Consider the following 26,084-nt stretch of genomic DNA (forward strand, 5'->3'; position numbering starts at 1 on the left):
TGATTGTATATATGATTTTGTTGAAGCCATCAGCCCACAAGATATAAACATATATAAATATATATGTGTGTGTGTGTGTGTGTGTGTACAGTACAGACCAAAAGTTTGGACACACCTTCTCATTCAAAGAGTTTTCTTTATTTTCATGACTATGAAAATTGTAGATTCACACTGAAGGCATCAAAACTATGAATTAACACATGTGGAATTATATATGGAATTATATACATAACTAAAAAGTATGAAACAACTGAAAATATGTCATATTCTAGGTTCTTCAAAGTAGCCACCTTTTGCTTTGATTACTGCTTTGCACACTTTTGGCATTCTCTTGATGAGCTTCAAGAGGTAGTCACCTGAAATGGTCTTCCAACAGTCTTGAAGGAGTTCCCCGAGAGATGCTTAGCACTTGTTGGCCCTTTTGCCTTCTATCATGTGAGGGTCATGTGATGCGATTTTAATTTTTCCTTTCTCTTTGGAGTTTTACAAGCTGTTGGTGCATAAAGAAAATCTGTAAAGTTGCAAAGACTAAAGTCTCAAACCCAAAGAGATATTTTCTTTATAAAAGTTATACAGCCGTTCCTCACTGTAGCCGCCGACTGTTCCTCACTCTAGACTCTAGCCCCCTGTCCGTTCCACACTCTAACCCCCTCACTCTAGCCCCAGCCGTTCCTCACTCTAGCCCCTGGCTGTTCCTCACTCTAGCCCCTGGCCGTTCCTGTCTCTAGCCCTGGCTGTTCCTGTCTCGAGCCCCTGGCCGTTCCTTACTCTAGCCCCTGGCCGTTCCTGTCTCTAGCCCCGGCCGTTCCTGTCTCGAGCCCCGGCCGTTCCTCACTCTAGCCCCCGGCCGTTCCGTACTCTAGCCCCGGCCGTTCCTCACTCTAGCCCCCGGCCGTTCCTCTCTCTAGCCCCCGGCCGTTCCTCACTCTATCCCCGGCCGTTCCTCTCTCTAGCCCCCAGCCGTTCCTCACTCTAGCCCCCTGCCGTTCCTCACTGGATGCAACAAATGCCCTGTTTAAATGCCCCATAACAGTATGGTGAGGGGTGTAACATTTAGGTCACATACTTGCTTGAGGCATTTGGCCAGTCACAATGCACTGGATAGCAGGCCAATCGGAGCAAACCTCGCTTTTCAGGCCAATGAGCTTTGTAAAAAACTATGCATTCCTGACTTGCTGCCTCGCTGCCTCATGAGGCAATGACTTTGCAGGCAGCGTTTTGCATGAAAGCACCTCATGAAACAAATTTTGGACAGGGTTCTGAGGCAGTGTAAGAGTTCAACAATCTACGACAAAATAGAATGAGTTTTGAAGATAAATTAACAAATATTTAATTATTACAATACTTTTCTCACTAGAAATTACATCAAAAGTGCAAAGATTTAGTCAGAAACATACATTTACAAACAAACTGTCCACCAAATGCAACTTTCAGACACCATCTTTGATTTTTTTTAGCTCAACTGTCATGGAATGGAACGGACAGGATTGTGGGATATCAAAGTCAGCAAACGATACGTCTATGCTGCCTTCAAAATTCGATCAGAATAAGTTACCTCCGGAGACAGGAAGTGAAGCAGAATTTGCATTTGGACGTGCCTTGATGCCTTCATGGCTTGAAATGCTGCCTCTGAAGGTTTTTGTAAGCTGTTTTCATTTGACACATTGCTTTTTCATTTCTATATAGTAGGGAAGTACTGTAGGTATATTAGAATTCAGAGTAGGTTCTCAAACAGCAGTGTTGTCAAATGCTTAATTCAGGATTTAGAGAATGTCGGATGCCAGATGCTCTGAGAATGAATAACAATATGTCCCTGTAGCACTGGAGTGACTATCCCAACTTCATTCAAGAAATGTAGAGGACTTGATTTGCTGTCATCCTGATTATTGTGATTTTGATGAATTTAATATAATATATGTGACGAGTGGGGCGGGGCCGAGAGATGTGGGAACAGGAGCGAGGCCGGTGGAGTGATTGGGAATGAGCGACACCTGCTCGACCCACCGGTCTCGAGTCCCACGGAGGAGATGGAGGGATATATAACCGGAGCGACGACAGTGATAGACGAGAGAGGACCAGGCCTGGGTTTTAGTTGTGTTTGATTTTTATTTGTGCGCGTCAGTCGTCCGTGAGGGGCTGACACGCTGTTTTATCATTAAAGTTTATATTTGATTGTCCGCCGGTTCCCGTCTCCTTCTTCCCATGATCATGGAGTTTAATTTGTTACAATAAAATATTTATGATAAAATTTCCCTGTAAGACAATGTTGAATATAAGCTGTTTACATGGTTGGTAGGATCCATTATCCATCATTAAAAAGTAATCTCACAATGTATTTGTCAATACAGATGCATAATCTATGAGTTGGCACTGGAATTTTTGCATCTCATTCTTGTCCATGCATGCAAATGGACAAGCTCCCGTCACTAGTGTGGTAATATATGTGCATAATGATAGCCGGTCCACTTTCATCTCAGCACACGAAGCCCAACAGTGGAGTCACAGCTGCTCAGCTTATTAGCTCATTGAATTAGACCAATCATGAGCCAAATGGAGGAAAGACCGGACACAGTAGCATGCAATGCTTATAAATCAGTCTTACTCTCTAATATTAAATGGCTATTTCAGCTCATCTTATTACCCAGATGATGCTGCCACGGTGAAGGTTTTCACAGAAATTTAGGGTAAGATTTACTGAGGAAAAGTGGGAAAATTGGCAATGGTCTTCAAGGCAGAAAGCTCTTTTATTTCCAGTGGAGGAATACAGCCTCTTTAAAAGGATGCCAGCTTTCTTTAAGGTGTTTTTTCTCAAGTCCTTTGCGGGCGGTCGTCTACCGACAGAGCAAGCGGTCATCGGATAGGGTTGTAGTGCTTATCCTGACTTTCTGCATGCCTGGTGCCGGCTAAAGCCACCCTTTTGTCTCACCACTGACTGAGAATACACCATTAACAGAGCCACAGCTTGACAAGAAAAATGAAGAGAGCTATTTTCTGTGGCCTCGAGTGCCAGGCTGAATAATGAGCAGACATTCTTTCTCTCTTCCCCCTCCACGGATTCACTCCTCCTTGTGAAGACCCAGTCAGAGAAGAGTGTTTCTGTCTCTTCCCCCTTTTTTTTCATCTCGCTCTCTCTTCCTGTGCCCTGATCTGTGACTTTTTTCCTAGGAAACCAGGGCAGAAACAGACTGTGTCTGCACATAACATTCAAGATCTTTGAGAGGTGAATTAGACAAATGCCTACTGTTGTCTGATTTATAGATTTGAGGATCAGATATTTTGCATCCAGAATGTCACAAACATTCATACTAGAATCAAAAGGTGGTGTCTTACAAAATATTAGTGCATTGTGTTGTTTTCCAATGGGAAACAAATGTCAAAATTAGAAATCTTCAATATATCAAGTATGTCTTATAGACAGCAATGACATTAAATTGAGAACAGTAGGAGTTTTGAAGAAATCTCACACCAATGTGTCTCAGATTCAGAAGGCATCTCAACAACAATTTGCAATGCCTTTAAAGTCTGCCAAATTCTGTTTAATTTTTTTTTAAATCAAATTCTTTGAAGAGCAAATTACATGCATAATGCAATGCATGTTAATTTATAGTTATATATATATATATATATATATATATATATGTGTGTGATTATGTATGTATATGTTTATATATATAAATAAATTCTGTATAAAATATAGTAAATATAAAAACTGGTATTGGATATTTAATTGCACATTTTTTTTAATTTCCACCAATCTTTGTTATCACATAACTCTAATTAAAAGTCATCTTTAAAAACAATTATTATTGTTCAGTAATTTAATTACTATTCATTTAATTTCACAAACCACAAAACTAGTGTCTTTTTTGTATTAAACATTTTATATTTTTTTTTATTAAAATAGTATTTTTTTATTATCAGACATTAATTGGTTATCAGCTATAACATGACAAATAATTTCTTACTTAATGGCATCTGCCAGAATTTCAGCTTAAGTGAATCCTTATTGTGACTTCATAATGAATATCAACAATTGAATCATTCTCCTTAGGCATATAACGAGAAACATCTTGAATGAAGATGATACTTCAAATGAAATGAAAGATTTCCATTTAGTGAATGAGCATTGTTATTGTCTGAGTGTAATGATGGACTCTAGCAAGTATATAAGCACTACAAAGGTTAAAATACACAAGTTTAAGCACACAAACACACACTAACAGAAAGAAAAGGGCATTAGTCAGATCCTATATTCTCAAAGTGGCTGTGTTCCCTGCAGACACCTCTTCCCCTACCCTTGAGTGCTAATAAAATGACGTGAGGACCCGTCTGCTGTGCAGGCAGCGTGAATTCACAGCCGGAGAGCAACCAATAAACCGCCTTGGGTGTTTTTTCCTCACTGTGTTCGTATTGGACTGTGTGTACAGATGTCTGGGTGTGTTTTAAATGCGAATTTGCTTTTGCGTCTGTGACTCGTGAATGCAGCTGTTCATCTCTTTCTCCTGTGTAAACATGTTGTTTGTGTTAATATTTGTCTCCGAAATGAGCTGGGATACAAGTGTGCGCACATGAGAGAAAGGCAACTGCGGCAGCAATAGTTCAGCTGGCTGTTAGCCTGGGCATGGGGTTTGTGATATATGGTTGTGGCCATTCATTGAGAGCCAATTAGGCCTCCTCTGTGTTTATGGAATCCCATTATGCACTACTCTCCAGAGCACCTATGGCTGCCTTCTAGAAGGAATAAAGAACAGGAAATAGAATTCTCAACAGGAGGATTTGGTAGCTCATGTTTATTCACTCGTCACAGCAACAGTAAATGAGCAATGTTTTTCTCTTCTGTTTGTTTCACATAGATAACAAGCCATTTTCTATGGATCCACTGATCGTCATCTTCTCAAACCACAAGGCTCGTTCCTACAAGCACATCTGAGTCCTGCAAGCAGGTAATTTGTGTTTAATTTTCATTTTTGTCCTTGCCTTTTCATTTTGAATTTGAGTCCAAACTTGTTCAGGCAGCATTTGCTGTTAATCACACCACAACCTTCCTGCTTTAATCTGCCATTGTGATTTACAAAAGGAGGGGTGAGAAGAGACCAGAGGATATGCTGTTATGCAGAATCAAGCACAGGCTTTTATCCTTTCAAACGCCAACAACAATTGTAAGACAGTCTGACCTCTTTTCTGATGCTGATTAGCGTGGTATTTGAGTTGACATTAAACATGGTGCAGTAATTATGCTAAAAGGTAACAGAGAGGTAAATGCAGGGAAAAGAGGCTCTTCATTCTGATACACTTTATAAACTCCGAGGTCGGCTTAAGTGATGGACTCTACAGATATGCAGCGGTTTCCAGATAAGGTATTAGCATTAAAGTAAGAAATCTCTATGTATAGCAGCCATTAGGTTTTCCATAAAAGCAGTTTTGTGAGATCTTGTCTCACAGCATTATTTCAAAACTTTGCATCAAGTTCAATGGTGCAGTAAACGGCTCAATACCCGGAGCTATTCATTAGCAGTAAATGTGCAGTTATAGCCTGCGTTTTAAAGGAAGTTGCTTAAATAATCTAGTTTATGCTGGACACTAAAAGATGAAATATTAAGTTGAACGCAATGACTATTACTATTCCTTTTTTTATTTTGAGGGGCCCTGTGGCAGTCCTGGTTCAGAAAAGGCATCAAAATCAAAGAATGAAAGAAGTTTTTTACAGCTTAGTAGTTCCTTGGTGGTAGATAAAAAGTGGTAAAAATAACAATTAATTATATATTGTTATATAATATTTATAACTTTATATAAAAAAAAAAAAAAAATATATATATATATATATATATATATATATATATATATATATATATATATATATATATATATATATATATATATATATATATTATTTTATTATCTGTTTAATAAACCATAATTGTACATTTTGATTTCTCAAACCATTATTAAAACTTTTTGAATACAACTTTACTGCATTTATTATTTTAACATATACAATGCATGATACTAGCAATTCTAAGATTGATTAAAAGGGAACACAGTAGCAAAATGTATAAGCTGCTGAATATAATATTGCCTAGATAAAAGTAGTATGTGCCAGATGAGTAACACATGTACACTATATTTAAAATTATCCAAAAAAAAAAAAACCTTCAGTTTGAATAGATTTTACACCTCTAGACACTAACAGTCCATTTCCATGTGATGCATAATTCCACTATACTTTTAGTGAACAAAGAAGACAGATTTCAAAACGTGCATACATGCATACAGCAGGCTGTAATGAGATCGAGCTGTGGTGGGCTAATGAATGATAGGCACTTGAAACTGTGAAGAACGATGGTACAGATGTACAGCTGGCAGAGGAAAACGCCGATGTGAGTGAACATTAAAGATTCATTCAAACAGCTGTTCCTTATCCAGGACAGCACGATCCAGCACCATGTGCTCTGATTCTGAAACAGAAGAGTGCATGAAGCAGGGGTGAAATTTTTACTAAAGCTCAGGGTATCACACAAGCAGCAGAGTCAGCCGAGAGATCTTCAGTGATTGAAGGCTTTACCTTATACTGAAGAACATGAAATCCATGGATTGAGAGTTGAAAACTATGACAGCTGCATTTCAAGATTTTGTGCTTGAATCTGACACACAGTAAAGTTCAGGCTAAAAGTTAGAGTGAACTGAGGATGAACATATTTGTGTCTGTTTGTATTTAGCCAGTTATTTGCTTTGGAAAAAGACCATTAAAATTCAGCTCCTTAATTATCATTGTGTAATGCCAACAAATTATAAGTGATTCTCAGGACTAATTCTCTGATGCCTTTTCTTCTAAATGCTCATGTGTGTTATATGTGTGTTCTTTTAAAGTGCTGTTCTTCAGTAATTTACCAGTCAGTATCAATTGCCTTAGGTACGTGATCTTGGCTTCATTTAGGTGAGTAAAGGCTGTTTTGCATGGTAAACTGTTACCACAAGTTCTCAGTTCATTGTCAGTGTGAGAAAGACAATAGAACAGAGGCGGCAATAAAAGCTTGCCAGCGGACCATAGAGATGCAAGTTATAAAAAGAGATGTTTTGAATATTTTTTTATATTATTATTATTCATTTAATGTTGTTTTGGACCCCTTTGACTTTCAGTGAACAGGAAAAAATCAGTTGAACAATTCCTCAAAATAACGGTAACACTTTCAGTATAGGGACCAATTGTCACTATTAACTGATTGCTTATTATTAATATATTGGCTGTTTATTAAAGCAAATATTCTGCAACACCATATTCTACACTGAAAAAAGTGTTTCATTCATCCAACCAAAAAAATTCAGGGTAATGATTCACATCTACATTTTTCAACTGTAGCCAATGAAAAACAAATAACTTTGCCTAAGGGCAAGTACTTTATTTTTTATTGGCTCAAGACAAAAAATACAGATGCAAATCACCACCCCAATTTAATTTAATTGGATGAATGAAACATTTTTTTCAGTGTACATATTCTGACCTATAACTAAATTTAACAACTACCTTACTAACTACTAAAAAACAGCAAATTAGGATTTTATAGAAAAAGAAGTCATAATTAATAGTTTGTTAATAGCAAGAGCTGGAGCTTAAAATAAAGTGCGGCCAAAATGTATTTTTCTCCCACAGAAGCAATTCATACAGGTTTGGAAGGATATGAGGATCAGTAAATATGACAATTTTCTATTAATACCATGATTGGAAATATTTAATCTGTAGTGAATGCTATTTTTTATATTCTTGCTGAAACTGTTTTTTTATAAGCCTTTTTCAACTATGTAGGCCTATATATGTTGTTTTCTTTTGAGTGGTTTCTTGATTTTCTTCAGTGTGATTGAAAGTATGAGCTAACTTGAAAATAGCTAACAGTCAATGTGTTTTTTATATAACAAATCAAACATCTTTTAAGTGGTTACTTACTTTCAGAGTAATCTAAGATTGCTCTCTGTAGTGCTCTATGAGGCATTCACTACAATGAATGAGCAAGCAATTTGCAAATAAATGTTTCATTGATTTTATTAGCTATAATTTACTGTACATAGAACAGATATTTACATTGATCTTCTTATCCAGAACAGCATGTTTCCATTTCCTAGCAGTTAGCTAATGCAGTAGATGTAGGTAACACTTTAGTCTAGTGACCAATTCTCACTTTTAACTAGTTGCTTATTAGCATGTCTATTATTAACACATTACCTGTTTATTAGTAGTTGTAAAGCACATATTCTGCATGACCATATTCTACTTCCCAAATCCTACACAATACCTACACTTATCAACTACCTTACTATTAATAAGCAACAAATTAGGAGGCAAAAGTCATAGTTAATGGTTTGTTAATAGCAATAATTAGACCTTAAAATAAAATGTGACCAAAGTAGTGTATGGAAAAAGTTTGGACACATAAAAGGTGGCAAGATTGCAAACAGAGATCACTTGTCACAAACTGTGTAAAATTAATCATCTTATCTTGTCATCTTATCATCTAATTCATGTCATTTGAAAGTGTTTTTTTTGTTTCATTTATACACAAAATGAGACATTTAGCACAGTGCTTAAACTTCTGGTATGAATGAAATGAAAGCTACCAAATTAAATGTTATTCACAGAGTGTTATTATTCACAGAAAATCTTGCCTTCTGCCCTTTTGAGCAACACAAGAGTGAGTAGACATTTTCGTTTTTGGGTGATCTATTCCTTTAATGGTCTTGCAGAGTAACATTTACCCTCACAAAATTACAAAATGACAAATTTAGCATTGAGCGTCATCTGAAACAATATGCTCCTTTTTGTCAGCATAAAACTGGTTTGCTGATGGGTTTTCTCAGACTTTACTGGATATAATAATTTCCAGGATGAAATGTTTAGTCCTTTATCCCTAGACCTTGGTGAAAGGAAAAGGCTGTTATCTGTCATCAACACAATACACATACCACCCTTGCAGTATCTCAGCCATGCAAAATAATCAGCCAAAAAGGAGAACTACTCCCGCTGGAAATCACGGTAATAAGCCCACCGTCCCCTATCGAAGTAACAGCTGGTTATGTTTTTCTAATGGAGAAGCGCCATCACAAGCCGTCGCTTCTCGTTCATCAGCAGCTGTTAGCTGTGACTGGAGGTGCTGAGAGAAATCGGCCTAATATTTGTGTGCTGCGTGCAGAACCAGATCTTCTACCTTCCCGAGAGCTGTATAGAGCTAAGGCCGTGACCCTGCAGAAATGATGCTTCTGTCTCGTCACCCTCACACCCTGGATTTTGAGACGAGGGCAAGGGGTCGGAGTCGGCTTAATAGTGACAACTCTCATGCTGATGATTCTAAGGTGATACATGTGATACACACCATCTGCCAAGGGGTCAGTCTGCCCTGACAGGCCTGTTTGAAACATCAACGTGAGTCTGCATGTGTCAGACCGAGCGCTTGCATCCCTCAGGCTAATTTGGGACTGATGGAAGACAGACATATTCTCTTCTGTCATTTCTCCTCTATGCAGCTCAGACGATAATATATGCTGTTGTGTTGTTATTTTTGTCTTCAGCAGCGATGCATTTCTAAATGTCACTGAATGTGTTCAAGGTGTAATTCACCAAAGAATGAAGATTCTGTCATCATTTGCTCACCCTTATAGTGCCAAACATGACTTTCTTTTAAATATTTTGAAGAATCTTGTTTCTGCCATGATATAAAAAGCTAATTTTTTACTTTTCATCTCACAATTTGGTATTTTTGTTTCTCACAGTTGTTTGAAAAAAGTTTTAATTATGACATATAGCCTAAAGTTAGAATTCTGTCTTTTTGTGTCTGCCACGGAATAAAAGAAAAAGATAATTGTGAATTTTTTATCTCACAATTCAGAATACTGAGTAATACATTTTATTTTTTAGAGATATAAACTCAGAATTGTGAAATTTACCAGAGTTACCTTGATATTTTAATAATGTGGAGGAAGCCATCTTCCATACCATTGACTAGAGGTGGGCGATGTGACCAAAATCTGAAATAACGATATATACGACAATATAATTATTTTTGCTCTAAATTAGGTCTTTATTATATAAAAAATATTGATGCAATATAAATTTCATTATTCTTGTCGTATGAATATTAGACTGCTGTCACTTTAAGAGCTGCCTGGCTCCAATATACGCGGCAGCATTATTGATATGCACTGGAGTGATTTTCTCCTGTTTAATTTCATGCAAATGAGTTTGCATTTCAATGTCTTAAAATTACTTGTTTTTAAACTGCAGTGCTTAAAAACGCAGGCAAATGATAAGAATTCATTACCATGTATCACAGTAACATCATGTGAGCGTATAAACGTGATAGAGATGATAGTCCAAAATCTCAATCGGTTGACAAATTTCTACCAGTTAATCATATCTAATGGTATATTGCCCTCCCCTACCTTTTGGCAAATCAGAAAATTCTAACTGGAAATGTTTTCAAAAATATTGACAGAAATGCTTTTCTTTTTCTTTTTTTTTTTCTTCTTTTTTTTACAGCATTACAGTAGCTGCAAACCAGTTTCATTTCCTGTAGAATGTACAAGCTAGCTTGAAAGTACTAGCTAACAGTCTGCAAGGAAGTTTGCTTTCCTCTATGGTTAATTTGAGAAGCTGCAGGGTGTCGCCTGCACAATTAAAACTTGGAAAAAAGTTAATAAGCAAATTTGTTTTAGTGTTTTATCGATGGGGTGCTTGTGAAGTCAAGCCAGAGCGAGCTCTCATAAATGATTGCACTGTGAGGTTTGATGTTATGCAATGCAAGGATCCAAACGGTGCTCCTTCAGCTTGCAAGCAACAGCGTAGGCCCGTTCTTAAACAACCTCCATCCCACTATAGGCCAGTTTTAGCACAAACATCCTAACAAGAGCTTTGTCTGACCTCGTTCCCTTCCCCTGTTGTTTTGACTCAGCTCTGCTGATGTCATCATGTTTTTCTCATACAGTGTGGCACGAAGAAGACAGGAGGAGACAGCAGAGAAAATAAGAAACAAAGAAATCCCACGTGGCATCATTTCACTTTTCAAACTGATGAGCCTTGCTCACTGCCCTCTGCTCGAAAAGAGTCAGAGAAAGAGCGAGATTAATGCAGATCGTCTGTCATCACCTGGCAGCTGATCAAAATATCTCATTGGCAGACAGCATTCGAAAATCCACTGGAGCTTCTTTTTTCTCACTTGGAGCTGTAGAGGCAGTTTCTCAGACACACATGCACTGGGTATTGGCTTTAGGCATGTAGGGAAAAGGGAAAGAGGCGTGAAATGGCACTAGCATTCCTTGGTAAATTAAAAGCAAAAAGAGATTGATGTTCAGACACACTTATGTTTTGAGACATCAGGGAGTATGGTTTGTGGCGTGCAGAATGTAGATCCCAGAGCAGGGGATTTGGGCAGAATTTGAGCAGGGTACAAGGGTGGGGAGAAGAAGGGGAGAAAATTGTATTCTTCAGAAAAGCGAGAGAGAGATTCTTGTTCTTTGTTGTGAGAGCTGCACCCCAAGGTTTGTTGCTGTGCTGATGGAGAGGAAGCAGGTCCCTGTGTTGTTGTGTTGTGCTGCTGCATTTTCACTCCTTTTTGTCTTGTTATGCATTTATTTTCATTATTGAAGCATTTTTTTTCAGGTCACAATTAAAATATTTTCACAGTTCAGTGAATCTTTTGACAGGCAGGTATTTAACATAATTGTCAATTCAGAAATCAGCTCTGGCATGCTTAAATGTTTGGTTTTAAGAGCTAATGCTATCCAGCATACTCAGATATAGCAGCATTATGTATACAACTGTTACAGTAAACCTAGTCAGTTTGCATATGCCAAGAAATTCCCAGTAGGAATAGTTCCCCCAGAAATAATAATTCTGTCATCATGTTGTTCCAAACCAGAATGGAACCGTAAAAGCAGCTCCAAAAGGGACTAAGAAAAGCACCATAAAAAATAGTCCATACAACTCTTTTTTTTTAACACTTCTGAAGCCATTGCAACTTTGTGTGAGGAACTAAATGAAATTTAAGTCAGCATTCATTTGAAAAGGCCTTGGCTGTGACTCAGAATTCAAATTTGGCACAGCTTTGAGAATGTGAGGTCTGGTTTTGAAAACCAAATGAAGTCAGTGATGTCCAACCTGCATCACAGACGACATTTATTTTGAGAGGTGATTCAACAAGTTCAGTGTGGCAAAAGTCATTGTTAATAGTTATTTAATATTGAAATTGGTCCCCAAACTAAAGTGTGCCCAGAAATATTGTAAAAAAAATAATTAAATAGAGCAAAGTTTTCTAAAAAAAAGTATGGAATGACAGGAGGGTTTGTAAATAAAGTAAGAATTCATGAAATCTTTGGATGAAATGCTTCTTTATCTAATTTTGGCACAGTTAGAATATTTGCCCTTTTGTTTCTTTGCAGAGTATTTGCTTAATGCGTTTATTCTACAAATCGAGCCACCTCAGAGGAAACACTGTTTTAAGTCATTTGGCCCAACCTTACACTGACATTCAAATCTGTATGCTGGAAAGTGCAGACACCTGACCAGCGAGAGTGCCTCTTATGATGCGACTGCACCCCTTCTCACCTCTCTCTGCGAAAGTAATTATGGCAAACCACCGAGCGACAGCACACTGGATTGGCGAGAAGGATGCCAATAAAGGTCATGAAAATAAACACATCTCTCTTGTTATGGAGGAGAGGGTACAGTTTCCAGTGGAGTGCTGATGCTCAAGGCCAGAAATTCTCCTTTACCTCGCCTGTCCCCCAGCAGATGCTGTTCCTCTGCGCAAAACCCTAAAATTCCCCTGAGATGAGACATGACATGAAGCGAGAGACAGAGCTTCAGCGAGGATCATGGGGTGAGAGGAAGGTTGCTGAGACATTGTGGAAAGAGCATTGAACCAAGTGAGAGGTGAGAAAGGGAGAAGGTGAAAGTGTAAAAGAGACTGTGTATTTTTGTGTGTGTTAGAGCCAAGAAAAGAGACAAACTGTCAGGTTTTGGTGGAGCAAAAGCTGTATGGGTATATTCTGCAATGAAACTTTATGAATGAAATTAATGAAATTGCAATGAAATTATAATAATGATTGTTTAATCAGAACAGTGATTTAATTTAGATGAGTTAATGTGGAGTTTCCTATTTTCATTTTATTGCTTGATTAAAGCTGTGTTTCTCAACCCTGGGGGTCCACAGACACCTAGTGTTCTGTGGTGCAATTGCAAGGGGTCTGTCAAATATATATATATATATATATATATATAAAAAATTTTTTTTTTTTTTTTTACTGATACTATAAATGTCATAAAGTATTAGTATAGTAGTTCTCAACCTGGGGACCTCAGCAAACTTCCAAGGGAGCTGTAAGATGACTTAAATATATTTTAATATAATACATTTTAATATAATATATATATATATATTATTAATATATAATTAAAAGTAATCCCCAAAAACCTGCATACCATGAACATTGACATCATATTTATTATTTTAATTTTCTCCCATCAATAACTGTTGTTTTTAATGAAGAAAATAGTTCCTGAAACATCTGGAATCATTAAATGAATCACAGTTAAATGGTGGTCCTAAATCATCCTAGTGGTTTGTGTTATAATTGCAAGGGGTCATTTAACACTTTGATGGTGTAAACTAGATATCAGATAACAAAAAAAAAACATTTAACCCCATGTATTTAAAATATAAAATTTACATTTATGCATTAAGCAAATGGGTTTTATCCAACATATTTTACAATGGAGGTCAGAAATTAATCATAAAATCAGCAATATTCATAGTATTAAAAAAGATAGAGCAGAAGGGAAATACAAAAAAAAAAAGGTGCCTTAGTTAAGATTGTGTAGTGGTTAAGTGATTGCAGAGAGACTGGTCTTCAGAAGCTTTTAGGAAGTTGTGATGGTCCCAGCAGATTGAGTAGAGTTTGGCAGTTCATTCTGTCAGAGAGGATCACTAAGGGTGAAGGTTTTGGAAAATGACTTGGTGCCTCATTGTGAAGGCCCAGCAAGGTGCCACTCATTTAGTGACTGCAACTGGAGGGAGCATACACTTATAGAATTGTATTGAGGTTAGGGGGTGCAAAAGTGTCAAAGCCTTAAATCTGATTCTGGCAGCGACCGTGGAGTAAATCAGGAGAGGTGTGACGTGGGTCCCCCTTTGACTGATTGAAGACCAGACATGCTGCTGTGTTCTGGATCATCTGCAAAGCCTTAGTCATGGTGACAGGAAGGCCAACTAATTGAAATATCAGATTTCTTTAATATATATATTTTAAGTTGACCACCTGAGGTGTCCAAAAATGTTGTAATGTACTAATACTTTTGGGCCATATGTACTATGACGTATGACAAAATGCACCATAATTGACCATGTAGCCAAATAGTGGGATGTTTGGCACAGGTTTTGCAGTACAGTTGGATTTGGTTATCTTCAAATTGGCTTCATGACATTACTAAACATTTTTATTAATTAAATTAATTATATTAATTAATTAATTAATGACTGAATTAATTAAAAAAGATGGGAGTACAGCATTTCTTTGAAAAATGTTCATATCAATAATATCATGAACACTGAATGGCCTTTAATTAGGCGAAAACTTTTCTTTGTTGTGTTGATCATTTTAGAAGAGGATTCTGGTCTTGCTAGGCCATAGCACACAGTCACAGTGAGTCTGTCTCTACTCTGACCTCTGGCATCTACTGGATGTTGACCTCCAGAGTGTGGGGATTGACCAGGCGGGATGTCCAAAACCATCTGGCTGCCGGCTGGCCCTTGCCCAAGGAGACTCGATCCAATGGATTATCCACCAAAGCTCCAGCGCCAGCCAGCCCTTCAGACGCACTGACTGAAAATACAGCCTTTCTTGCTATGGGCCAGTATTAGGGGATTGATTATTAAAATGAAGTGCTCCTGGGGCTGACCCTTTAAATGAAATAACCCTAAAATGAAAATTCTATCATGACTTTCTCACCTTCATTTGGTTTTAAACCTGTATGACTTTCTTTATGCTGCGGAAAACAAAATGAGATATTTTTATATAGCAGTGTTGTTTTCCATAGTGATCAAAAACAGTTTAAATATTCCTTAAGATGTTTTTTATGTTCTGCAGAAGAAAGAAAGTCAAGCAGGTTTGGAACAAAATGAGGGTGAATAAGTGATGACAGTTTATTCATTTTTGGGAAAATATTCCTTCAATGAAGCTATTTTGTGGGAATAAATAAATCACGGTAATTTTATGTCTAGGTTTGCTGGTCAGGAGTGATGAGTTTATTCAGATTTGGAGCAAAATTTTATTTTAATTAGTTTAGAACAAAATATTAACATTTAATTTAGATTAAATGTACTTAGTTTTGCAGAAAGGTAAAAAAGGGCCCTCCAGAAAGTATTAGCTTGAGACTCCTTAGTGATTTTTAATGAGCTACCCAGACCACATTTAAACACGAAAGCCTATCAATCTATAAATTATATCAATTACAGACTCTAAATTTGCATTTCAAAATCTGTTTTCGATAGTACATTTAAAATGTTCCTCAGATGTGCAAAGCAGCTGATGCTAATAGATTCTGAAGTACTGTATATCTAATTAAGATAATGAGAGCTTTGATGTCCCATGTCAGAAAGTACAACTCCACATCTGAGCAACTGTATACACAAATAAGCAGCCGATCTCCCCATGAAAACAAGTCCTTGTGCAGCTCTTTTCCCTCACCGTCAACTAAGTTTCTTTAGGGAATATAAGAAAGGTTTGTTTCAGAGAAAGAGGTCATGACTACAGCTCCTCTCCATATTCATTTGACCCCTATTTCTTTAGATCCGACTGGAAGAGTGCTGCTACTGTACAATGAATATGCGATAGTCCTATTTCACACGCTGCACTGTCCTTCATGGATAATAAACAGATTGCAGAAATTCATTTACATTTGTATTGACAAGAGATTTCTCCAATTTAATCACCTTATTTTCACATTTGTAGTTTCCTCAAAGTCAGCCTACTTTCAACTGTTTTTTTTTCCTTCCAAGCTGTCCCATTTCCATTTAAATTGAACAGGACACACGTCTTAATGTGACAGATATTTTTTTAAATACCCGTGATGGCTTGAACAAATCTCAGCATCTTTGGGAGTTCAGAAGAAAAAATGGCGCCACGCTTTTTCTATTTGCTTTGTAATCCGGGAGGGTTAATGTGTTTTCAATGAGCTGAATTGGAATTTCTGGTCTATGTAATGACATATTTTCATTAGTGTCTTTGAAATCAAGTGTGACAGTTTTGACAGTCATGTGCATCATTACTGTTAAAGTGTGTAATTTCAGAATCATTAGCATAGCCAAATGACTGTTTTCAAGCAGGTTACCCCTAAGCACAGCCCCTTCTTCCATTGGTCAAATCAAATAGATAGCCCCACTCCAAACTCATGCCATTGGTTTAGCCACTGTTGCTATATGTTGCCTGCAGTGTTTACAGTATGCTTTTTATGGTAAATTAATCTTCAAATGGCTTATTTACAGTTATCAGCAACTCAAATGGCAGATAGTATTGTAATGCTGGAAGAGAATTAAACACTTAGCTTTAACCGTGAAATTACTACATTTATAAACCATTTAGAGAAAGATTACAAACATTCTTTTACAGTACTAACAGTAAAAAACCTGGAATGCCTTACCTTGATGATGTTCTCATGTTTTCCCATTAATATGTGACCCTGGACCACAAAACCAGTCATAAGGTGTATACTTAATCCGAAAGCTGAATAAAGAAGCTTTACTTTGATGTATGGTTTGTTAAGATAGGACAATATTTGTCTGAGATACCGCTATTTGAAAATCTGGAATCTAAGGGTGCAAAAAAAACTAACTATTGAGAAAATTGCCTTTAAAGTTGTCCAAATTAACTCCTTAGCAATGCATATTACTAATCAAAAATTAAGTTTTGATATGTTTGCAGTAGGAAATTTACAAAATATCTTCATGTATCATGATCTTTACTTAATATCCTAATGGTTTTTGGCATAAAAGAAAAATTGATAATTTTGACTGATACAATTAAAGGCAGGGTAGGTAATACATGTATAAACAACTTTCTTACAAATTTGTTTAAACTTTCTATATATATCAATGCATAATTAAAATGTAAGTACTCTGATAAAAAGAGTATTAAAATCGAGTGACTCTAGACCGTTTAATCTGTATTAAACACAGCTCATTATTTCCATTTCGGGACGAAACATAGGATTGGCTTAGGTGACTGTCACTCTTTTGCAACCATGGCAACCACCCTTTTGCCACACATGACCTGCCCACTTGCACGTGCACGTTTGATTTGAGGAATTCAACAGGCACGGATCCTAGGAATACCAAAACAATGGCAGAGAAACAGCAAGCAAATTTCACAGTACCAGCCTATGCAGTTAGTGAAGGCAAACCAGGCAAAAAAAGGAAGACAGTAACAGTACAAGAAAAGGCAATGAACAAAAAGTATTTGGATAAACAAAGAAATAAAACGCGAGTTTATATCGGCGTGGCTTTCCAGCGATGGCGAGAACTGAGGGAACTCAAGGGGCTGAAAAGTGACTCCTTGATGGCTTTATTTCTGCTGGACAGGTAAATCTTTCTTTTTGTATTTTGATCATACATATTTTTTTCATGAAGCATGTATCATTAGCACACGTAGCTGCGTAATATAGCTAACATAACATTACTTAGCGAGCCGTAGTAGAGGCTTTGGAAGGAGCCCAGAAGGGAGGGGGTGGAGTGAATGGAAATAATGAGCTGTCTTTAAAACAGTCGTGAGAGGTCTACAGTCACTCGATTTTTATACTTTCTTTTTCAGAGTACTTACATTTTAATTATGTATTGATATATAAATAAAGTTTAAACAAATTTGGAAAAAAAGTTTTTTATACATTTTTTTTTTACCTACCCTGCCTTTAAGTAGTGTTGGCTTTTGGATCAAATATACCCTTCTTCAGTGTCAAATGATCCTTTGGAAATCACTCAAAAAAAAAAAATCTGTATACAAATATTAGAATATTAAATCTATTTTATCTCTTTTAAAATACACTGATGTGATGAAAAGGCAGCCATGACATCCTGTTCAAGATGTTCCAAGTGTACATACACAAATAGTCAGCGTTCACTAGGCTGGACCTCCAAGTACAACCAAGACCATCCGCATGTGTTTTTGAGGGTGACGGAGCTTTTATCGTTCCTAAATGTGCCAAAATTAGTCGGAGGGAGAAAAAGGAAGCAGCCTAGCTTTTGAAGAATTAATAAGGCTGTCTCATTTAAATGTGCACAGCGTCTGAGACAGCCTCTGAAAGTCCCAGTTTTACATTTTCTTGACAGTGCCTTTGATGAGCGCTGATAATGTACAGCAGCTCCCAGGGAGCCCACATCTTATAATAAAGAGTTTGGCGGCGGAGACGAACTCCGCTGATCCAAGCTATGCATTATTATGTGTGTTCCGAGCAAAAAAGCAGCTCCCATTTATGTCTCCCACTATTTTTACACTGTTATTATGGCTTAACATTATCCGATTGTTCATATGCCAGCCTATAAGCACATACTGCTTTTGTTCTGCAGGAATGGTTTATGTGTGTGACGGTAATTTAATGCCTGTTTGGTATCTGGCTTATACATTTAAGATTCACCATATTAGCACCATCTTCTGTGCAACCATATTAGAAGAACATCCTAAGCGCCTTTCCTAAAATCGAGTGTTGAGAGATGTGCAAATCACCTCTTTTAAGAGTAGCAGGCAAAAAGGATGAGTTTAAAGGGGTTTTCTGCCTTTCGTCACTGGCTTATCCTGCGTCCTCTCCACTCAAATTGCAAACCAGCTCATGTATCAGATGGCTGCACATGGACTAGGTAGGCCTATGACCCATTTTTGAAACACTGCCTTAGGCAATGCTATGCATAGATAACATGTATGTTCTCACCTAGGTTACTAAAAGCGTGACATTGATGAGGAGAGAGTGTGAGAATAGAGTAAAATCCCAAAGGCTGGTCATTCACAGACAGGGGTCAGGCTGATTAGTGCCTCTGCTGGTAGATTCTGTAACTATGCCGTCATGACTTGCCTGTTGATGGCCATTCAAAAATAATCTATCTATGAAATGAGTATACCAAAATTTGTATATATATTTAATAAAGCTGTGCATTTCCTATTTGCTTATAAGAGTATTTTAAGACAAAATTATATGTTTATATATTGCATTTGGATACCCAAAAGAATAAATATGCTAAAATATATTTGAAATACATTTGTTTCATGCTAGGTATACTAAAAAATACCTTCCAATCTTACTTTAGTATACTAAACTGGTATACTTAAAGTCTGCTAAATTGGAATTACTAATTTTGTACCTAATGCAGCTTGATTGGTTGGAAGTAGTGCTGAAGTCCAACTACAGATATACTGAAGAATATTTGATTGTTTTAAAGTGGAACTATTGCAAGTATTCTTTAGGTACACTTTAAATATCCTGCACTTAAAGAACATTATTCAAAGATCATACTCATCAATAGTGATATTAAAACACATTTTAGGCTTAATATTAAGAAATGTGCATTGTGCACATATAGTACTCCAAATAAAGATTAAATATAATTTTTATATCAGTAAGTATCCAGTGATATGTAAATATATTAATAGATTTTTTTATATATTTGTTATGAAATAAATGTATTTTAAATATATTACTTTTTTACTAGGGTATATGTTTAAACATTATTAAAGACTGCTTCATTGTGGCTGCATTGTACCCCAACAGTTGCTCAATGTCCTATGGGACTCATATCTGACCACAAAGATGTGAAAGATGTGACAATTCTTTTAAGACCATTAAGCCTTTTCCAAATATGTCCACAGTTATTTTTTGTGTTCATAAAGCAGGTGCAAGTAGACCACCACAGGGTAAAGTGAGTCATGATGTTCTTGGTTGTGTATTTCTGATGATCATGCGTCAGTGAGCAGCTGCCTTTAAGATGAATGAAAAATGTTAACTAAAAGTTTTCTCTATGTATTTTTGACCTCCATGGTCACAGTGTCTTTTAAGGAGGCTGCAGCGGAGGCGATAGGGTAAGGAACCGCTCGCAGCTCAGTCAGCAGAATGCAATCAAGTGTATAACAGCAAGCACCATGTTAAATGCGCAAGCTGCCCATAGTGATCTATGTTAAATTACCCTGGACATGAAGACAAGCATTCCTTTTTACAGAATATAAAAAGGATCAGGCTGAAGTATTAGACTGTTTGGATTATTGGGATAGGATATTTTTCCTCAACACTGGCTGGGGTAAGTGGAGGTAAATGATAAACGTAACTATATCAGTGTTGTACAGGGGTAAACATATTCAGAGAAATAGATTTTCACCACTATTGGGGGTTGAAATGAATTTTCATTCAACGTTCTTATGCTTCCCAGGCAAAGAGCTAAAAATAAATGTGAGACTTTGTGGAGAGAGGGAGTTGGAAATGAATTTCAAATGCAGCAGTAGTGGGAAAGAGTGTATGTGTGTGTGGATCTCACATTTCTCTTTCAGACTGTGCCGTGATGTGTTCGGCTACAGACAGCTAGCATTTCATACAGTCTGCAATTTTGGTCTTGCTAAGGTTGCTTCTTTCATTTGCCAACCTGTCTATTCCCCTCTATTTCTTATCTATACCATTGCCGGGTTATATTTCACTGATGTTGTTTTCCTGAAGTCCTTGACAAACATTGGTTTAGTTCCCAACAGATGCTGAAGTTCATACCCCTTGCCAAAGAATCATCATTTCTTGAACCTCCCTCCCAGTACTTCTGAATAATAAAAACTGGCACTTAAAGCAAAAAATCTCTTGGACTTCAGATATTGTACTGTACAGATGGCCATAACTCCAATTAGCATGCTAAATGCTCACACAAACCGACAACTTGTCTCCACACTAAGAGTGCCCAATGTGGCATTCAGTCTCCCCATGCAATCATCACAACTGTTCTTTGATGTAGCTAAAGGGATCAACAGTGTGACGCAAGGCCTCTTTTTGAACTAGCACTTCCCTGGAGTGCTAATGAAACAGCAGGTCTGCTCCACCCCGCCGAACACTCCATGGGAGCTCTTTTTGTACGGTTCTGGAGCTGTGGTGGAATCTAAACCAAAGTGACACTTATAGGCAAGGCCAAATGGAGAGATGGAGGAACGGTCTCTCACAGGAAGAGGAAACTTTTGAATAGGTAAATTGACAGACAGTGAGCTCTGCGGAGATGGAAAGTGCGTGTACTTCTTTTTTGGCGGCGAGGGTCAAGAGTAGAACATTGCAACATTGGCAGAATGGCAGTGGTTAGAAGTGACACACTGTCAAGCATTTCGCTACACCTCTGTGGCGAGAGCAAACACAGCTGGCACATCGCACAGGATGCTAATTCCTGCAAACGCAGGGCCTTTGTTCTCAGTGTTTGTTTTTATTTGGATGGCATGTTTGACTTGAACACCAAATGGCAGGGTGGAATTGCAACCACTTTTATTACTGCATTCACAAACAGGCATTGCAGAAAACACTTATGGCTTTCTACATTAATTTCGTATAGTTTGTCTTTCCTGTTACACAGTACCTTTTGAGCTCTGTAACTTCAAAAAAGGCATTGAAAATTCTTGTGTTGTAGCTAAAGGGAGTAGAAAAGCATATATAAGACTTGTCCAGATCGAATTTAGGCACTTTTTAAAATACCTCTTGACCTATTTTTAAATAATATTTAATTAATCTTTAAAATTACTAGTAATCTTTTTGTTATATGTAGGCTTTAACAAGACAAATTAACAGAATTCTGTCAAATACAGCCTGAATGTTAATATGAAGACATTTTCTGTATTGGTTTTTCATGTTTTAGTGAATTACTATTGCATTTTGTTGTGTTGTGCATTTTGAAATGTCTGTAAAAGGAAAATGCACGGGTACATTTCTGAAATATTATCCGCTTTTCTAAAGTGAGCATAGTATTTCGATATGAAACAATTTTAGTACTGAACATCAGGATTTATGGACACAACTTGAAAACAGGATTATTAGTTTACCTTTTTTTTTTTGATGAAAGAAGTATAATATGATTTTTATCACAAACATTTTGTATATTACATCAAGATATAAGCTATATGATGAATATATAAAGTATTGCATGTCAGGAATCATTTCTATAGATTTTAGTTTTACCTGAGGGAATGACCACAATTTTTAACTTGCATGTAATAAAAACATCATGCAGTTATTCATTTATCTAGGAAGCTTTATTTGTCCGGGACTCCAGCCAAAGCCATTAGGAATCATGAAAGCATTGTTTCTTTCTTCTTCTTTTTTTTTTTGCATATCCACTCATTTAACATTTGGTTATTGATGCCCACAGAGAGGTTGTAATACAAACCCATCGCTTTATGCCACATAATCAGTTCTCCTCTGAGATTAATTACTTTGGATGTCCTGATTAATTAAGCATGTAAGGGAAGAATGGTTGTTGGGGAGCAACAATTTAAGGTCAATTATTTGAAATAATTGTGCTGAGAATGACCCAGTGATCGTTAAAGAAACTGGGGGGTAAAAAATTAGAGATATTGTTGGTACAACAATGATCCATGAGGATTTCTGTTTCTATAGCTCAACGGGTAACACATTCAGGTGTCAAAGCCAGAGTTAGTAGTTAAATTCCCAGAGAAGGTACATACTGAGACAAAATAGGTTTGGAATTGTATATACTAGGGGTGTAATGGTACGCAAAAATCACGGTTCGGTATGTACCTCGGTTTAAAGTCACGGTTCGGTTCATTTTCGGTACAGTAAGGGAAAGAAATGCAAACATTAAACTGCAGGTTGTTTATTACTATAAACTTTTTTTTAACATTTTGTTTACACTTTTTTTTAAAATACTTTAAAATACTAAAATATAAAATAAAAAAAAGAATAGGAAATAAAATACTGCTGCAAAGTTCTCCACTAAACAAAATACTCTCAGTCTCAAACCAATATCATATAATAAAATATAATGAAAAATAAAAATAAATAACTAAGATTACAGTGCAGCATTACCAATCCCAGCTTGTAGGCCTGCTCATGTTTTAAAAATATATATAACTAAGTGTAAAGTGCAGCATCAACTGTTTAAGTTTTTAGACCTGCTCAGATTTCGTTATTGCGTTGGATCGATCAGAATTAAGAGCAAAGGTCTGTTTAAATGCCGACGGGAGCTGCGTTTGAATTACAATCGTTTTTTCCTAGTTGTAGTGATGTTCACACTCGCGTGATGCCTTTTGAAAACCTTAGGCCGGTGACACACTGGCATATTGCAGTTGTCAAACATAGTCTATTTTGCCGTCAATACTGTTGACGGTGTCCTTTATTAGTAGGCTTTATATTTATGCTAAACATGAAGTATAGATATTGCTGTCGTGAAGACAAGATCCTGGTCTGTCGGCGGCCTCCCTCTATGTCACCTACAAAAGGAGCAGCGCGCTAGCGCCGTGTCAGGCACGATTCTGGTGTGTAAAGAGGTAAACACACAGAAAACGTGAAGCAGCCGTCACGCAACTGACACTCAGCGGAAACGCACGCTCACGCCACGCAGCCAGTGTGTCACCGGCCTTAGAATCAGCTGCAGGGCGGGATTTGCGCTGAACGCGGAGACTTCCACCACTTAATATGTTCGTTTGGAAACACGAAAATGTATATGTTCCGCATACAAAATATTGCATTCGGTCATTCGGTACACACATGCACCGTACCGAAAGCCCTGTACCGAATACCGGTATGAATACACGTACCGTTACACCCCTAGTATATACTGTTAGGCTAAACACACAAAAAATGCATATATGTTGCACAAGACTTTCTGAATATCTCTTAAGGTGGGCATACACGGTGCGAATTCGGATGGTCGGAAGATCGTATGTCCACGCACACGTCACGAGTGAGTTTTATCTGAAAATCGTACAGACGAGGTGATATACGACACAACATTTTATGACCTGCCAATTTCTGAAGCAATCGCACGAAGTTGATAGGCCTATTCGACTTGAAGCAGCGCTGCACAGAAGGATCACTGTATGACATCAAAGTACCGCGAGAGCGATAAGAGAGCACACGGATCCAATGCATTCAAATCGCTCTTGCGGTACTTTAATGTCATACAAGTGATCATTCTGTGCAGCGCTGCCTCAAGTCGAATGCGCCTAATATTACTGCTCTCACTCTCTCATAACTGCATATAAAATATTGATATGAGCAGTTACCTACACATACAGGTTCTTTTTCAGCAACAGGAAACCGGGACGTCTGGTCACCCTAGTGTGTGTGTGTGTTCTTGTATATGGTTTATGGGGACACAAATATCTATAATGACATGGGTATTACAATGTAAACATGGTTTATGAGGACACTTCCTGTGCCCTCGTAAACCAAATGGCTTAAAAAAATACTAAACAGTGTTTAATTGAAATTTTAAACATGCATTTATCTGTGATGGATTGAGGTAGTGTATGGGGATAGAATATACAAATTGTACAGTATAAAAAACCGTTACGTCTATGGGCAGTCCATGTAAACTACATATGCGTGTGTGTGTGTGTGTGTGTGTGTGAGAGAGAGAGAGAGAGAGAGAGAATTAAAAAGCATGGTACACGACAGCGAGTTTATCCTCCTGGTCAATAGTCCTCATTCGCCGTGGCACTGCCTTCTTCGTCTTTCTTCTTCTGTGGTTTTCCTAGTTCCTGATTGGTCAACTTCAGATAGATCAACAAATCGGCTCGTTCAACCGCACACACGTCACAAATTCAAACTGATAGCTCACAAACTTTTTAGACATGTTTAAAAATGATCGGGAGGTCGGGAAGTGCTCGTAAGGCACTCTGCTTGGCTCGTAATTCCTCGCACATGATACGAGCCGCGACCATGCAAGCATACATGATTTCCACACGATTGAAAAAAATCGCATGCGAACTCGTACGTCAGCAAAAATCGTACCGTGTACGCCCGCCTTTAAAGTGAATACAGGGTAATACTTCTAAATGGTGAAACTCACATTATCTTTCTTGTTTCTTATTTTTTATTCCCCCACCCAAGGATGCAGAATTTCAATTCTAATGTAAAATTTTTATCTGAATATTGGTCGAGACAGAATTTCAACGTTGACAAGGTTACCTAGAAAAACACTTTTTCCCCCAAATGCCTTACTTGTATTGAATTTCTTTGAATTGCAGTTCAGTAAATCCCTTTCCTGTCATTCCAATTCAACTTCCTGTCAGCATGGCCACTGTAATTCAAATTCACACTCATGAATCGAAAATAGCTCAATTCTGAATTTTGCCCAAGCATGGCTTATGCAATTTCCTCATCCCATTTTTGATGTGTTACACCCTAATGGCAGACGCAAATGCATTCATAAAATCCAGCACAGAAGGACAAGTCTGCCACAGTGAAGAATGAGTCATTTAGATTTACAAAGCATAGCTAAATATGATCACTGTTTGCAGCGAGCGTGTGTACTCATGCGCTTCTGTGTATTGTCCCTGTGTGACAGACACTGTGTGAGAGGGCATGGACCTGTCAATGCTCAACACTGTTATCAGTCCAGCTGCCACCAAATAATTTTTTCATTCAAATGACAAAATCCATTACCCAAACCCGGGGCTCTAGGATGAACATTTAATGGCACAATTAAACTCCAACTGCCTATATCTATTGAGCAATTAACCTTTGATAAACCAATTAATGTTTAGTGTTTGATGACAGAAGTTGGGCCTGGAGGAGTCATACTGGAGTTTAATGGAATGACTCTCAGTCCGAGATTAGTTTAGCGCAGCTATAAAATTGTCAGTATTCCTTGTTTTCTGCTATATTGATTCTTTTGTGCTGAGCCATCGCTCAGCTTTGCAGATGAAAAAGGGGGATATTACCAGAAAGCATGCCGGAGAACAGAGGAGCTGTCAGTTATTATAAAGCCGAGTTCGATGAATTATTGATAGCTGTGTGAACATGTCTCCAGACACTGCTTGATTATTTCCTACATGATGTGCAAATGCTAGTTTCCTTTGATGTTTGTTGCTTC

General features: G+C 37.4%; 1 protein-coding gene across 1 annotated transcript in view; it reads left to right on the forward strand.

Annotated features, from left to right (window-relative positions):
• Positions 1–26,084, forward strand: part of mgat4c (mgat4 family member C) — a 135,585-nt gene that overhangs the window by 51,825 nt on the left and 57,676 nt on the right. Inside the window, exon 2 of the mRNA XM_059507169.1 lies at positions 4,854–4,943. The gene's annotated coding sequence lies outside the window, so the exon portion shown is untranslated. The remainder of the gene's footprint in view (positions 1–4,853; positions 4,944–26,084) is intronic.

The sequence above is a fragment of the Carassius carassius genome, chromosome 23 (genome assembly GCF_963082965.1).
Source record: "Carassius carassius chromosome 23, fCarCar2.1, whole genome shotgun sequence".
In the NCBI taxonomy this organism is placed as follows: Eukaryota; Metazoa; Chordata; class Actinopteri; order Cypriniformes; family Cyprinidae; genus Carassius; species Carassius carassius.